Source organism: Trachypithecus francoisi, unplaced genomic scaffold, assembly GCF_009764315.1.
Source record: "Trachypithecus francoisi isolate TF-2019V2 unplaced genomic scaffold, Tfra_2.0 Lachesis_group10, whole genome shotgun sequence".
Lineage (NCBI taxonomy): Eukaryota > Metazoa > Chordata > Mammalia > Primates > Cercopithecidae > Trachypithecus > Trachypithecus francoisi.
The window spans coordinates 110,721,299-110,738,151 of record NW_022681455.1 but is presented as its reverse complement, the minus strand read 5'-3'; the positions used below and the strand labels follow the sequence as shown (position 1 = coordinate 110,738,151).

At 40.7% G+C, this 16,853-nt stretch overlaps 1 pseudogene; it reads left to right on the top strand.

Annotated features, from left to right (window-relative positions):
* The first annotated feature begins 1,805 nt into the window (after positions 1–1,805).
* LOC117088616 lies at positions 1,806–2,320 on the top strand (annotated as a pseudogene).
* The last annotated feature ends 14,533 nt before the right edge of the window (positions 2,321–16,853 follow it).

Here is a 16,853-nt window from a genome sequence, read left to right as displayed (position 1 = left end):
TATTATTAATTAGACATGTCAGCGCTTCAGGCAGAAAATTACCGGGAAGTAAAAAGGTCTATATTCCAAAGGCTTGTAAGAGAAAGATTTCCATTTCTATCACGGCACATCTCTTTCAGTTCCAATTCTCAGTGGAAATTCCTCAACAAATTCAGTCCTTGTAACAATAACATTTAGAAGTGTTTCCCATTTAAAAGATAGCTGAACTAGAGTTTGCCTCGTAAGGTATTTTCTATGTTGTTGGTAAGCCAATTACATTTTTTTAGGGCACGTAGTTTTGAGGAAAGTCCTTCAGTGTTGCCCAGATTTTCATCATCTCTCATTAGGAGGTCTTATAAGACTGAGGCACAGAGCAGAACAATTAGGTCATCAGTTTTATCCCATGGGCTGGCAACCTCTAAAATGTTCTCATTTCCATCCGGTTGGCTCTTACAGGTCACTGCTGCTTCCTCCTCATCCCCATAAGCCCCATGGAGTACACCTGTGCCACTCTAGCCACATGGGAAAATGTACTGGTCCCCCAGTAGGCCAGGATTCCATGGGACTCTCTCAGGCACCTACCGATATTTCTTTTGATCCCACCCTGTGCTGCAGGCAAAACACTTCTAAAATCATCTTGCTTTCCAGGGCTCCAACATAGGAACAATGGTGCAGGTATCTTTTTGTCCCCATTTCTCAAACATAAATTGGTCATATTGTCCATCAACCCTCATCCTCCATCCTCTCTTCCGTCTTCAACCTCCTCAGTGTAGACATTCAAGCAAATGACTGAGTCTCCTAACAGTATAAAGACTAACAGAGCCAAACTCCCTCAACTTCTGGCATGCCTGCCAATGAGTTTTCCCAGCTGTAAAAAGCTCATCTCTTCTGTATCTCATCTCCACCCTCCTCTTCAGGAACCTCCCTCCACCCATTTTCTTTTTCCTCTGCATCTTCCTCCTGTCTCTTCTTTCCCTGCAGGTTATACAATAGATATGTGACTGTCATTACAATACACAGCATCAACAATCATAAGAACTACCACAAAACCCTCCCTTGACACTTTTATTTTTTTGAGAAGGGGCCTTGCTATGTTGCCCAGGCTGGTCATGAACTCCTGGATTCAAGTGACTCCCCTACCTCAACCTCCCAAGTAGCGGGGGATTACAGGCATGCACCACCATGCCTGGCCTCTCTTGACCAGTTTAACTCTTACCTTCCCTCCATAGCTAAGCTTCTTTGAAAAACAGTGAGGCAAAGAATTTCCAGACAATGGCCATGGGTATAGCCCCTGGGATGGAAAATAACACAGCCCTTCAAAAGCAAAAACATAATGAGCAGGTGGAGGGAACTGACAAACACTAGACAACACTGGTCGCATGAGCCATGGAGGATTTTCATCTACTTCGTGGATTTGTTTTGAAGATTAAATAAACGTACGTATATTAAGTGCTTTGTGTTGGTAATACAATATTATTATTTTAAAATCTATGACCTTTGGCCAGGCATGGTGGCTCATGCCTTAATCCCAGCATTTTGGAAAGCTGAGGCGGGCAGATCACTTGAGGTCAGGAGTTTGAGACCAGCCTGGCCAACATGGCGAAACCCCGTCTCTACTAAAGATACAAAATATTAACCAGACGTGGTGGTGGGCACCTGTAATCCCAGCTACTCAGGAAGCTGAGACACGAAAATCGCTTGAACCCAGGAGGCAGAAGTTGCAGTGAGCCAAGATCACGCCACTGCACTCCAGCCTGGGCAACAGAGCGAGACTCCATCTCAAAAATAAAATAAAATAGGCAGGTGCCACGGCCACCAGGAGCCCCGTACTATCAGCCATGGTCAACCCCACTGTGTTCTTCGACATAGCCATCGACAGCAAGCCCTTAGGACACGTCTCCTTCAAGCTGTTTGCAGACAGGCTTCCAAAGACAGCAGAAAACTTTCATGCTCTGAGCACTGGAGAGAAAGGATTTGCTTATAAGGGTTCCTGTTTTCACATAATTATTCCAGGGTTCATGTGTGAGGGTGGTGGCTTCACACGACATAATGGCACTGGTGGCAAGTCCATCTACGGGGAGAAATTTGATGATAAGAACTTCATCCTAAAGTATACAGGTCCTGGCATCTTGTCCACGGCAAATGCTGGACCCAACAAAAACGGTTCCCGGTTTTTCATCTGCACTGCCAAGAGTGAGTGGTTGGACGCAAGCATGTGGTCTCTGGCAAGATGAAAGAAGGCATGAAGATTGTGGAGGCCATGGAGCGCTTTGGGTCCAGGAACAGCAAGACCAGCAAGAAGGTAACCACTGCTGACTGTGGACAACTCAAATATGTTTGACTTGAGTTTTATCTTAACCAGTAGACCATTCCTTTTGCAGCTCAGGAGAGCACCCTCCACCCCATTTGCTCACAGTTTCCTATCATCTTTGTGCTCTCGCTGCAGTTCCCTTTGGGTTCCCTGTTTTCCTTGTTCCCTTCCGTGCCTGGCTGGATTGCAGAGTTAAGTACATGATTATGAAATAAAAACTAAATAACAAAAAATAAAATATATGACTTTACCTCTCTTCTAACTTCATTAGGGCACCCTCCAAGGCTGTAGAAGTAAGAAAAATCTCTCAGCTACTTGGTTTGAGTCTAATTAATGATGCAGGATAAAGATGAAATCTCTCAGCTCTATACACAGGGCTCACTTGGAAGTGTTCGGAAACAGTAATGGCTACACACTCAACATGCACTACACATAAACAGGCAAAAATTAGAAAGAAAAAAGCTTGCTTTGAAGTGCCTATTCTGGCAGATGGAGACTGGGTATTGTGGAGTGAGAAACTGGGCTAGAATTTGTCAATTAACGATGACTCAGTCTTGCAGGGAAATTAATTCAAAATGTAATCCTGGACTGGGGAGAAAATGCTAAAAAGAACATTGGGAGAACTGATGACATTTGAATATGCACTGTAGATTGTACAGAAGGAATGTATCAATGTTAAGCTTCATGAATTTGCTGTGATTATGGAAGAGAATGACCTTATTCTTAAAAATATATACACAGAAAGACTAAAGGGAAAAAGAGGCATTATGTATGCAACCTACTCTCAAATGGTTCAGAAATTAGTAATATGTGCACATATGAAGATAGAGAATGCTAACGTGTAAGTGGAAAATTGGTGTATCTAAGCAAAGGGTATAGGGGAGTTCTTTGTACTATTTTTGCAACATTTATGTTCAAAGGCTAGACCCTGAGCTGTCCTCCAGGCCCTCAGTGCCCCTGTTGCCTCTTGAGAGATGGCTCTTTCTCTCCTGGCCACCTGCTGAAGTCCTCACCTGGTGGAACTTGTGGTCTGTTCTCCAGGGACTGCTGGAGTCCTGGGGATTCCCCATGTTTGGAGACTTGGCCTCATCTCAGCCCTGGCTTCTTGTGTCTGGATCATACAAAAGGAGAATTGAGAAACAGGAGTCCCTTTTCTCTCTCTACAAAGTCTGGCTCTCAAAACTACTATCTCACTGTCACTTCCAAAGCTTAATTTGGTAGCCAAAACTTAGCAGTGACTTGGTTGTTCAGCTCTTTCACCTTTCCCCTGACACTGAAACCTGTGCTTCAGTGAGAGGTAGGCTCCAGGGCATCTTGGTTTACAGGAATAAAAAAATAAATCCACTTAATGTTTGCATGAAGGTAGCTCTTACATGTATTTTCCATTTAGACAATTTAATTAGTCCCAACCTGTATTTTATACTTCTCCACTTTATTTTCTACTTTAGGTGACAGAATCACAGTTAACACTGTGAGAGTAAAAGCCCTCAAGATTTTGATAGTCATCAAGTACAATCAAAAATGGCTATACTTGGCCAGGCATGGTGGCTCATGCCTGTAATCCCTGCACTTGAGGAGGTCGAGGCGAGTGGACCACTTAAGGTTGGGAGTTCAAGATCAGCCTGTCCAACATGGTGAAACCCTGTCTCTACTAAAAATACAAAAATTAGTCGGGCATGATGGTGGGTACCCATAATCCCAGCTACTCAGGAGGCTGAGTCAGGAGAATTGTTTGAACCCGAGAGGTGGAGGTTGCAGTGAGTCAAGGTCACACCATTGCACTCCAGCCTGGGCAACAGAGCGAGACTCCGCCTCCAATCCAACCCCCACGAAAAAAATGGCTATACTAAATATAAAATGCAGGTTTAAGTAGAAGAAAGGAGTGCATTTTACACACGCAGATTTTTACTACTCTCTCTAAATGATACGGTGATTTGTTACATAAAGTTTTCATTTTAAAAATTCTACCTTGTATGTACATATTACTCACTTTCACAATAATTAAAATGTAGTATAAGCCACAGCTATTGCGCCAAAGCAAAGCATAAAATTGTACCGTGAGTCTGTGGACCTGACCCTCCCCCATCTTCCACCCACAATAATAGAATCAGGATTAAAATATTCATTTCCTGCATAAACTAAATGATCATGACAGTCCTCAGCGCGTATGGAAATTGTCTAGTGTTCAACAATTATAAATAGCCTAGGAAGGATTTGAGGTGGCAAAATTATTAAAAATGGACATAAAGAAGTTGAGCTGGCCCAAGGAAGCACACAGCTCTCCACAGTGGAAGCAGATCTGCGAGGCTTTCATGTGTTAGGGTCCTGGTTAGCTATAAAGTCGCCACAGGGGCCTGGACACTGAGAGAAGGCAGAAGCAGGAAGACAATTTCCCTGCAACATGCGTGGGTCTTCACCTCTCTCTCTAGCCACTCTTCTGATGACCACATAAAGATCAGGATATATGTATATTTTTTAAGTGTCCTTTTAGGCTTACAAATCCCAGGTGCAAAGAGAAAACTAAGAAGAATTTAAAACCTTGTTATTTTTGGAGTAATAACTTTGGGGGTCTTTGATTTCCTTGAAATACTTTTAAAAAAAAGAAAAGATGACTTTGCTTGACTCATATTAGGTGTGCTATTAATGTTGCTAAAAAAGCATTTATCCTTTAAGCACTGTAGATGCTTCTAGAAAAATCAACTTAATAAAGATATAGAAGAAATGTTTATTTTTAGTTTAACTTGAAATATTCCATGGCCTCTCTTTTTGTATCATACTCATATGTATAATTTTATGTAAGTTTATTGAACATTTTTCTTATGAAGTAACATAAGCCCTGAAAAATCTTATAGAGCAAATAAAAATTTTCTTCCTTTAAAACTAATGTCCCCCCAAAAAAGCAGTCCAATATTCTCCAAATGATCATTTTTTTCATAAAGAACAAATTGTGGAAGTTTTTACTGACAAATTTTTATTATTTTTTGAGTGACTAAGAATAAAGAGTTATAATGAAATTTTCTTGGCGCTTTAGCATTGTAATTTATGATGACTCCAAAAATATACCTATGTATATTAAGTCTGTATTTTACAGGATTATGTATTTTAAATTATACACAAAATAGACACGTGCATACCCTAAGATTATTAAACTTTACAAATCTACTCATATGTATTTTCTTTTTTTTCTTTTATAAAATTTCCTGGTTTTGTATTCATACTATACCTGATCACAAGGTAACCTAAAACACATTTACTTTAATAACTTTTACACATTCATAAATATTTTTAAACCCCATAAATGTTTAACATTAGTGTAGTATATCAAAGTACCATTCTTTTCTCTGTAAATAAATCATTTCGAATCTAAAGACTGGGAAGGAGTGGGGAGAGATGTCAAACGACACAAATCCTGCTGGCCAGGGAATCAAAAGGCATTCCCAGACATTAACTTTTCTTTCCAAATATGAAAAACATATTAAATATATATTTTATAATAAGATGTTTTCCTCATGTTGCCTTTAAGTAAAGTCTGTTTAGCGCATTCCTCTTCCCATTGTGCTATGAAATTCTTGGTCAACTTTGTCATTTCTCCCTCTGCCTGCTGGAAGAAAGCCAAAATCACTGTGATATCATTCACTCAACCAAGACTAACCACGTTAGGTACAGGCAAAAAAGAGCTATAATGTAAAAGAAAAATGAAAAATATATATAAATTATACATAGGGACACACACACACACACACATACACACACACACACGCACACACGCACTGCCCATTATACTACTTCTAAAGAAAACCAGATACGTCCCACTGTCTGTGTTTGGAAAAGAAGGCAGGCTGTGAAAACAGACATAAGGCATTCATAGGATTGAAATGAACTTTCAGGATGGCTCAATGTTCTACACTTTACATTTTTTTCAAATTCATGTGGCCATCTGTATCCGTAATTAGGAGTGAAACCATAAGGGGTTTTTCAAGTGAACCTTTCCTAAAGCTACAAACTGTCATGGTACTTAAAGGAGTGGGTGCCAAATGACTTGTATGTTTCTGGGCAGCCATATCGCAACAAACAGCACATGTGGGTGGCCACATTGCTTATATTTGAGGTATGCAAGTTAGTGATATTCGTTACACTTGCATCTCACTAGCACAGAAAGTCCTCATATTACTTCTATGATATCTTTCTCACATCTTTTTGCTATGTCTGTCACCAACTGATATGCTATGTCAACTGGATATGTCTGGAGCTGTCAATAATGTTTCTGTATAAACATCCTCTTTGAATCAATCCTTTGCCACCTGAATTGTTCCACCTCGCTTCTTTTGAGCAGCACTAACTAACTACTTCAAGAGGACAACCACCACTAAAAACATGACATTGAAGCAATCATTTGTTCTGTGCACACATTTTAATTTCATGCCCTACAGGAGGCAATCGCTATCGGCCTTAAGCAAAAATTGAGTCTTTAATGCTTTATTGTTTTACACAATTTATCTTTCAAATAGTCTATCAGCTCTTTATGAAAAAGAAAAAACAAGAAGAACGGAAAGAAGGGAAAGGAGAGAAAGGGAGGGAGGGAGGAAGGGACAGACGGAGGGAAGAAAAAACTGCATTATTGTTTTACACAATTTATCTTTCAAAGTCTATTAGCTCTTTATGAAAAAGAAAAAACAAGAAGAAAGGAAAGAAGGGAAAGCAGAGAAAGGAGGGAAGGGAGGGAGGGAGGGAGGGAAGAAGGAAGGAAGGAAGGAGGAAGGAAGGAAGGAAGGAAGGAAGGAAGGATTGATTGATTGATTAAGGAGCATCCAGCCCCCAAATCTGAAGCTACAAATATTTTACCAACTGCATTTTTGTGAAAACAAAATGTTAGTGAAACCTAACAGGTAAGGCCAGCCCTGTTGTGACCACCAGAAGAGAGAGAAGCATTGTGTTTTTTGGTATCACAGATTTAAGATGGGTTTTGCAGTATGGCCTATAATGCACATCTCACAGAAAAAATAAAAAAAAAAGGCAAAAGATGTGGGGGTGAGAGGCAGTGGAAAGCAGTGAAGAATAAAAAATCATATGAGCACGAGAAGGTATGAATGTGTATATATGATCAGAACTGGTCTCAAGTCTGTTATGTGAGTTGTTTTCCTTTGACACAGGCATTATTTTCTCATTGGTAGAAGCCTCCAGTGAAACACTGGTCTCTGCCTTTTCCCTGTCTACACATTGAGGTTGTAAGATCACGAGTCAGTGAGGACAAGCCGCCTCAGTCAATTAACAGGAGCATAGCTACACTAAGTCCTGCAATTAGAAGCTCTGATTTAGAGCTGGAGAAGCAGAGAGTGCTGAGCGACGCTGAAAAGCCACTGCCCAGAAAAATTTAAGAAACTTTCCAAATCATCCACTCGTAGAACTTTCTTTTTCAAGGGGAAATTTTTATATTTTTTTTTAAGTATTCATGTAGAGTAAAGCACTTCTTCCAATAAAGACTTTTTTTGAAAATTTATATTTACAGCCCAGACTTTCCTGCCCTCTTGTGGAGAAAATACAGAGCTCTCTATTGATATAAATAGGATGATGGGGCCGGGCGCGGTGGCTCAAGCCTGTAATCCCAGCACTTTGGGAGGCCGAGACAGGCAGATCACGAGGTCAGGAGATCGAGACCATCCTGGCTAACATGGTGAAACCCCCGTCTCTACTAAAAATACAAAAAAAAAAAACTAGCCGGGCGAGGTGGCGGGCGCCTGTAGTCCCAGCTACTCGGGAGACTGAGGCAGGAGAATGGCATAAACCCGGGAGGCGGAGCTTGCAGTGAGCTGAGATCTGGCCACTGGACTCCAGCCCAGGCGACAGAGCGAGACTCCGTCTCAAAAAAAAAAAAAAAAATAGGATGATGGCTTTTTAAAACTTGCAGCTGGCTTTTTCCATGGTACATGTGATTTACTGTCACAGTCAGATCCCCCGATATTCACAGAACTTTACTAGCTGTAAAATCTGAATAACGAAGTAGAGCTAAATAGGTATTATAATGCAAGAAACCATCTAATTCCAGACAAGAGAAAACTGCATTGATTAGGATCTGTTTGTTTGCTGGGAGGCAGGGAAGGGGACAGAAAGCGAGAGGGAGAGAGCGATTCGTTTTTAATAGTACTTAGATTTATAAATAAATATATTTTAAATAACTAGCAAAAGAGAGAGGAAGAAAGAGACAGAGAGTTTTCAAAGGGGCCATCAGAAAGCTCTGGTTCTGTTTCCATCTTTCCACCCAGAGAATGGACCAGTGTCTCTCTCTTGTGGGGGCTGCCACAGCACAGTGCCACCTATACCGGATCAGCCTGGGACACAGAACACACGAATCCCTTTGGCAACTCCCATGAAATCACAGAATTCCCCAATTGCTGTAGGTTGTTTTATTTTGTTTTGTTTTGTGACTGTTGCCCAGGCTGGACTACAAAGGCACAATCATTGCTCACTGCAGCCTCAATCTCCTGGGCTCAAGCAATCCTCTTGCCTCAGCCTCCCAAGTAGCTGGGACTAGAGGCATGTGCCACTATGCCTGGCTAATTTTTAAATGTTTTTGTAGAGATGAGGTCTCACTTTCTTGCCCAGGCTGGTCTCAAATTCCTGAGCTCAAGCAATCCTTCTGCCTCAGCCTCCAAAAGTGCCGGGATTACAGGCATGAGCCATTGTGCAAGGCCTGCTTTGTTTTTTTAAGGAAGTTGGTTTAAGTGGGTTTAAATTGATCCAAGGAGGCAGGGGTTGAGGGTCCTGAGCTGCCCATTCAACACCTAGCTCCAATCAGTGGCTAACTTATGCATGGTTTAGGCACAAATTTGCTTTGGCTGCCCACCAGAAGATGCTACATTTCATTCTAATTGTTACATGTTCTGAAGTTATCATATGAAAAGTGCTACAGTAGGGGGCCAGTGCGGTGGCTCATGCCTATAATCCCAACACTTTAGGAGGCTGAGGCAGGTAGATCACGAGGTCAGGAGTTTGAGACCAGCCTGACCAACATGGTGAAACCTGTCTCTACTAAAACACAAAAATTAGCCGGGTGTGGTGGCATGTCCCCTGTAATCCCAGCTACTTGGGAGGCTGAGGCAGGAGAATGGCTTGAACCTGGGAGGTGGAGGTTGCAGTGAGCCAAGATCGTACCACCACACTCCACCCTGGGCGACAGTGAGACTCCATCTCAAAAAAAAAGAAAAAGAAAAAGAAAAGGGCTACAGTAGAATCCAAAGTGTTTTTTTAATGGTTTTATAATGGTGGGGGGAGGAGAAAAATTCATGATCTTAAGTAAAATTGTCATGGAAATGTCTTAAACATCAGAAAAGCAGCAGGATCTACTGTAGACAGAGCCTTTCCCCAAGCTGGGGACATTCAGAAGTTCACTAAGCATCCCAAGCATGATGCAAAGCACCAAGGGCAACATGAAAGAAACACAAATCATGAGTCCTGCTTTACATCACAAGGTATCTGCCCAAGGACCAATCACATGCAAGGGCCCAGTCCATCTAGGGAGATCAGGCCTATGCAACAGCTGGGCAGGAAGGCCCAAATGGGCAAAACAGACCCCATAATAAATGGGCCAGAGAGGGGAGGCCAGAGCCTCTGTGATCTCCTGGGAGGAGATAGAACCTGGGGAGAGAGAAAGAAGAGAGAAGCCTGTTCCATGCAGCACAAACTGGGGACGGCTGATAAAAAGATTGAGCATGTTGAATGTGAAGGAGTCCCAGGGTACGGCTCTCTAAGGAAAAAGTACCTGGCCCCAAAGAAGGCAAGACAGGCTGAACAGGTGCAATGGAACCAGATGAGATTTCAATGCTACAATCTGGATTTCATCAGTGGGGACCCATGAGTGATGTCTGGGTAGGTTTATTGATGACATTTCTGCAGATGAATCTGAAGAGTGTTTCCAGCACCCTAAGAGTGGGGATGCAAGAGACAGGGAGGCCGTCCAGGTGGCTGTTAAAGTGATTCAGGCTGAGCTGGAGAGAAGGCAATGAATCCACAAGCTACTGTCTAAAAAGATTAAGTATAGTGACTAGGTGACTAAAGGAAAGAGGGAAAAAATACCCGAGGTTCAAATCCTATGGGGATGGTGGGACATGACATTGACGAAATCAAGAAAGTGGGTGAGCGAAAAATTTACATGCGATATGTTTACTGCCATACGTCAACTCAGACTCACATGTTGCTGCAGAAGAGTTGTATCTGCACTTTGCAAGGCCAAGGTGAGTGGTTTGCTTGAGCCCAGGAGTTCAAGACCAGCCTAGGCAACATAGCAAAACCCTGTCTCCACAACAAATACAAAAATTAGCCCAGTGCAGTGGCGTGTAGTCCCAGCTCCTCAGGAGGCTGAGGTGGGAGGACCGTGAGACCCGATGGTCGAGGCTGCATGAGCCATGATCTTGCCACTGCACTCCAGCCTGAGTGACAGAGCAGGACCCTGTCTCAAAAAAATAAAGTGGTAATTTTCCCCACAACAAAATTTTTAATAAACTTGAAGTCATATAACGGTTTTTTAAAAATAAAGTTTTTCAATACGCCATTTTAAAAAAAGATTCAGCAAAGTCATTGTCTGAATCTCCTGAAAATGTATGCTTTGTCATAATTCAACACCCAAAAATCACATTAATAATTTCTCCATACATCTTTATTTAAACATTTACTGATAAGCTAATGTATGTCTAGTGCTGTGTTAGTACAAGAAATTCAAAAAAATAAAATAAAATGTAGACCCTTATCTCAAGCAATTTTTAATCTATTAGAGGAATAAGACAGGTACATAAACTACTATAAATATGGCAAAATGTAGTCAACGCTGTCTTAAGGGAGTATGAATACAGTACATAGAAAATCAGAGGAAAGAAGCCATTTCAACTAGAAATCAGAGACAGGATCGTATGTTCTGGGTCTTGAAAATCAGAAAGCATGAAGGTTGAAAATTTCTCCCAAACCTCATAGCCCAAGAATCTGTACAAATGAAGGGAAAGCACACTTCAGGCTGAGAGAGAAGCTTTTTATAAGACAAAAAGGCAAAAAAAGAAAAAGATAATAAAAAAATTTTTTTAAAGCAATAGTTCTATTCAGGGTACAAAACACTGCATATAAACCGTGAGACATGAAACTAAAAAAGCAGGCACTGGCCAGTTTTGCAAAAGGTTTTGATTGGCAGATAAACGATCATTACGTAATTCTACAGGTCAGGGCAGCCTTTCAAGATTTCAAACAGGATTTCGGCATGATGGAACATGACCTGTATATAATTCAGCAAATGTTCTTTAAGTACTTTTCTTTAAATAGAGATGGAGTCTCACTGTGTTGCCCAGACTGGTTTCAAACTACTGAGCTCAAACCATCCTCCCACTGCGGCCTCCCAAAGTGCTAGGATTACAGGTTTAAGCCACTATGCCCCACTCCTTTAAGTACATTTAACCTGACCAAAAAAAGGTGCTTGGGACAGAGGGGGGAAAAATGTTTGCAACAGGTGAGTAAGGGTAACAGAAACAACAATCATGTTAGATAATAACTATCAGCGTCTTAGAACAAAAGCAATAAACAAACTGAATAATCTAACATCATTTTTTACCAAATACCTATCATAGTCTCAGTAGTAAGTATGAGTGCTGACAGACAGACTTCCAGAAGCATTTAAATAAGAAACTAGCAGGATGCCTCCAAGTTATACTTTTTCACTGGAATTCTTAATACCCAGGCTGATCTTCCAACTTAAGTTGCCAAAATAAATGGATATAACCATTTAACAGAGTTCAAAATTGAGCCACAGATGTCAATGCATGTACCCATTAATGAACTTTTATTAGTGAATATCGCAGTCCAAACCAACATTTTCATTACTATAATAGCAACTCTTCTAGAAGAATAAACATACTGCTTTTGCGGTTGGAATATCATGCTTTCATGCTCTCTGGCATTCTTCTCTCTACCTAGGATTAAACCCAAAAGATGAAAGTAATCTACTTATTCTTGGTGAGCCTATGCCCAAGGCCACCCACTCAATTCTTAATTATAACCTCAGATTATACTATCAAAGTCATTAGACTCAAGGGATAGTATCGCTCTACAAACCCACAATTAATTCTTTCAATGTAAATTTGCTGGATTACATACAGGTAAAATCCCATCACAATGAATTTAATTATAATAAAAAGATGTGGAAAAAGATCTGTGTCTCAAGAGAGGGATGCCCTACCAATGCAATGATTTCCACAACTAGAGAATTATTACTAATCTTTGATGTGAAATAATCATTTCTTTTGAAGGAATTCTATCTCCTTCCGATAGAAGGAAGAATAAGATTTTCTTTTGCTCTTTTATTCTTCATCAAGAAATAACTACCCTTAAAAAAATACATTGCATATGAGATTAAGGTGAAATTTTAAATCTGTCAAAATTAAAAACAGCAATAAGTCACCAGCATTTTCCTATAAAATTTGCAAATATCTATTTTGATGATAATAACCAGCTTTAGAGAGAGTGTGGAAGCATGAACTGGAACAATTTTTCTAGAGGGCAATTTGACAATATAGATCTACAGTGGTGAAATGTACATACTCCAATTAAGTAACTCCATTTCTAGAAATCCATCCTAAGATTAAGAAATAATAGTAGATATATGCAAAAATTTAGCTTTAAGGGTGTTCACTGAAATGCCATTCATAACAATATAAAACAAGAGCTTCCTAAATATAAAAATATCTAATTATTTAAATGAATTATAACAAATCCATATAAAAGAATACCATTCAGCTACTTAAAATTATGTCAAGAACATCGTTTAAATTACTAAAAGACATTACAAAACAGCACAGCATGACTCTGCCTTTTTTAAATATACATATTTGAATTTTTAATATAGAATAAAAGACTGAATAAAGTATACTAAAATCATAGCTGTAGATTTCCCTGGTCATCAGTTCAGAAGTATTTTTTTTAATTTATTTATCCATTATTTCTCAATTTTCTTCAACAAATATTGATACAAGAAAAAGGGAAAACGAATGTTTTAGAAACTACTCTTCAGCTGTCTTTTTTCTTCCACTCTTCATCAATCCCCAACTCACTTCAGGAAAACCCAGGTGAACTCTCAGACTAACCACCAGAAAACAAAATACAAATACTGCACAAACAAAAACACACCAAAACAGAAACATAATCCCATGGGTTTTGTTTTATTTTATTTAGAGACAAGATCTCATTCTGTTGCCCAGGCTGGAATGCAGCGGTGCAATCTTGGCTCACTATAGCCTCAAACTCCTGGGTTCACACAATCCTCCTGCCTCAGCCTCGTGAGTAATTAGGACTACAGGTGTGAGCCACCATGGTCAGCTAAATTTTTTTAGTTAAAAAACTCCCATAGAGACGAGTCTTGCTGTGTTACCCAGGCTGGTCTTGAACTCCTGTCCTCAAGTCCTCAAGTGATCCTCCCAAAGCACTGAGATTACAGTCATGAGCAACCTCACCCAACCTCAATGTTATTTCCTAATTTCTCCTGCTCGACTTAGAGTACTTGGTTTCATTGCTCATTCATCACAGTGAGTTTACCTTCCCTATAGTTTCTATTGATAAGCATTGTACTCCTTTGACATGGATTCTTCATAACTAATTCTAATGCAACAAAAATAACTTGGATTGTTCATATTTACCACACTAGAAGTCGACTTTAATATTATTTGCTTGTCCAATCTGGATAGACAGAAGGTCACTGTTTAATAAAAACTATGGTAATACCTTTGAAAATTTTGCCTATCGCATAATGGAAAACTGCAAAAAAAATTATTTAAGAATGTGAGTTCTTCTTTTAGAGCTTGAACCCAAAGAGCTCATCCTAATGATGCCCCTGGTGGCAGGTAACATTTAATTTTTCTCTGTGTCATTGAAAAAGAATTAGATGTAAAACTCAGGTAAGAGATTAATATTTCACACCCTGAGGCTAAATACTTCAGCATGAATATTCATAAAGCCTATACTGAGTGAAATCTCATGTGGGCGTAGATTTAAAATGCTTGAATCTTTTACATAGTTCAGAGACTGGGCATCCCAGAGAGAAAGGCAAGAATTCAGTCAACTAACAGGCTATTAATGGCAAGTCTGAACATGCTACTATGGCAAAAAGCATTACACACACACACACACACACACACACACACACACACACCCCACATGCCTACAGCCTCCTTCTGAAAGTTCAAACCTGTCTTTCTTCTTGGACTCCTATAAGTGATGAAGGTGCTGATGGTCACTAGGAACAAAAATCAGGGTTTCTCCTTGGTGCTTCAGATGCCTATGAATGTGTCCCCTCCTAAGTTCCAAGGGACTTTAAGTGGGGGGGCAGGGTGTGCTATGGTTTGAATGTGTTCCCTCCAAAATTTATGTGTTACCAATGTGATAATATTAAGAGGTGAGGCCTCTGGCCAGGCATGGTGGCTTATGCTTGTAATCCTGGCCAGGCATGAGCATTTTAGGAGGCCAAGGTGGGTGGATCACTTAAGGTCAGGAGTTCGAGACCAGCCTGGACAACACAGTGAAATCCCATCTCTACTAAAAATGCAAAAATTAGCTGGGCATGGTGGCACACACCTGTAATCCCAGCTACTCTGGAGGTTGAGACAGGAAAATCGCTTGAACCTGGGAGGTGGAGGTTGCAGAGAGCTGATATCTTACCACTGCACTCTAGCCTAGGTGACAGAGCCAGACTCCATCTAAAAAAAAAAAAAAAAGATGGCCTCTAAGAAGTGATCAGGCTACGAGGGCTCCTTCCTTAGGTGTCCTTATAAAGGGGTTTGATGGAGAGAGTTCATCGCTCTTTGCCCGTCCACCTTCTGCCATATGAGGATGCAGCAATCAAGGTGCCATCTTGGAGGCAGAAAGCAGCCCTCACCAGATGCTGGCACCTTGATCTTTGACTTCCCAGCCTCCAGAACTGTGAGAAATAAGTTTCTATTCCTTTTCAAATAGCCAGTCTCAGGTATTGTGTTACAGCAGCACAAAATGAACTAAGATGGGGGTGGCAGCAGAGAGAAGAAACGTGGAAAAGGAAAGGTAGCCAGGAACATCTCAGTGCTAGCTGGAGTCACTTCATTGTAGGTCCACCCACCCATCCCAGGATGACTGTAGGATTCCCCCCAAAGTAAAAGACTCCAGGTGAATGTCCTAATTTATCCTTCCCTGTGACAACACTGCTCTTGGTCCGTGTAATAATTTCTACCTTAGGAAACAGGAAAACAAAAGGGAGTTGCTAAGGGCTGAATGTTTGAGTTCCCTCAGAATTCAGATGTTGCAACCTAATCACCAAGGGGATGGTGCTAGAAGGCAGGGCCTTTGGGAGATGACTGGGTCTTGAAGGTGGAACTCTCATGAATGGAACTAATGCCCTTACAGAAGAGACTCCAGAGAGCTGCCCCAACTCTTGTGTTACATAAGAACACAACAAGAAGACACATCTATGAACCAGAAAGCAAGACCTCACCAGACACTGAATCTGCCAGCACCTTGATCAGGAACTTGCCAGCCTCCAGAAGTGTGAGAAGTAAATGTCTGTTGTTTATAAGCCACGCAATCTATGGCATTTTGTTATAGCAGCCCAAATGGTTCAAAGAACTCTCTTAAGCCTTATGGAACAAAGCCTGACATTAGGTAGACATAAGGCAAAGATGGAAAAACAATATAAAATAATAAGGGCAGAACTAAAGAGATAAATATAAAAATAAACATTACGAATAAACTGCCTGGCCAAACAACAACCAAGGTAGCTAGGGAGCCATGAGAATAGCCAATAAATGCCTTCAAGGTATAAACAGAGGAGGAGAAAAGTTTAGTGTAGTATCCTGAGTGATGAAGTAATAGAACAAAATTTAATCAACATAAAATGTAGGCCTAGGGTAAACTTCCCAACACATATAGGATTTTATAGCCTATTCTTCCCATGGGGTAAGGTATTTTTCCCTCAGAATAACAAAACATGGCAGGACAAATCAGTAGAAAATATTCTTTATGAAAGGATCTGGCCTTGACTCTCATATCCAGACTACATGGCTAAATAAATGCATAAGCCATCTAAAGATTATTCTCACACCTAAGACCTGAGATGTGTGTTTTCTCAATCCTCACCTCTACCAAGTTAATACTCACTACATGGCTGCTCCTCCATTCATGCCTGCATCCTTCTGCCATCTCAACCTTGTCAACTACTCTGTATCGCTTTACATGTAAACGTCTAGGGAAATAAACTTCAGCAATTGACAGAGGGTCAGATGGTAAAGCAAATGTACCTCCTCTCAGGAGGTCTGCCGGAGCCCTGAGTTCCGTTCTGCTTCCTGCCAATTCTTATATCCACCATGGTGCACCCCATGCAGAGAGCAGACAGGCTTGTAGATCTGGTAACACCTAAGGATCTAGACCAGAAGGAAAGGGGTCACCTAGAAACACAGAGAAGCAAATCAAAGTACAGGGCTGGGATGATATGGAAAATCATGGCTTACATTTACTCAACAAACATTTACAGGGTAGCTACTACAGGTGGAACTCAGGAGATGCAGAAGCGAGT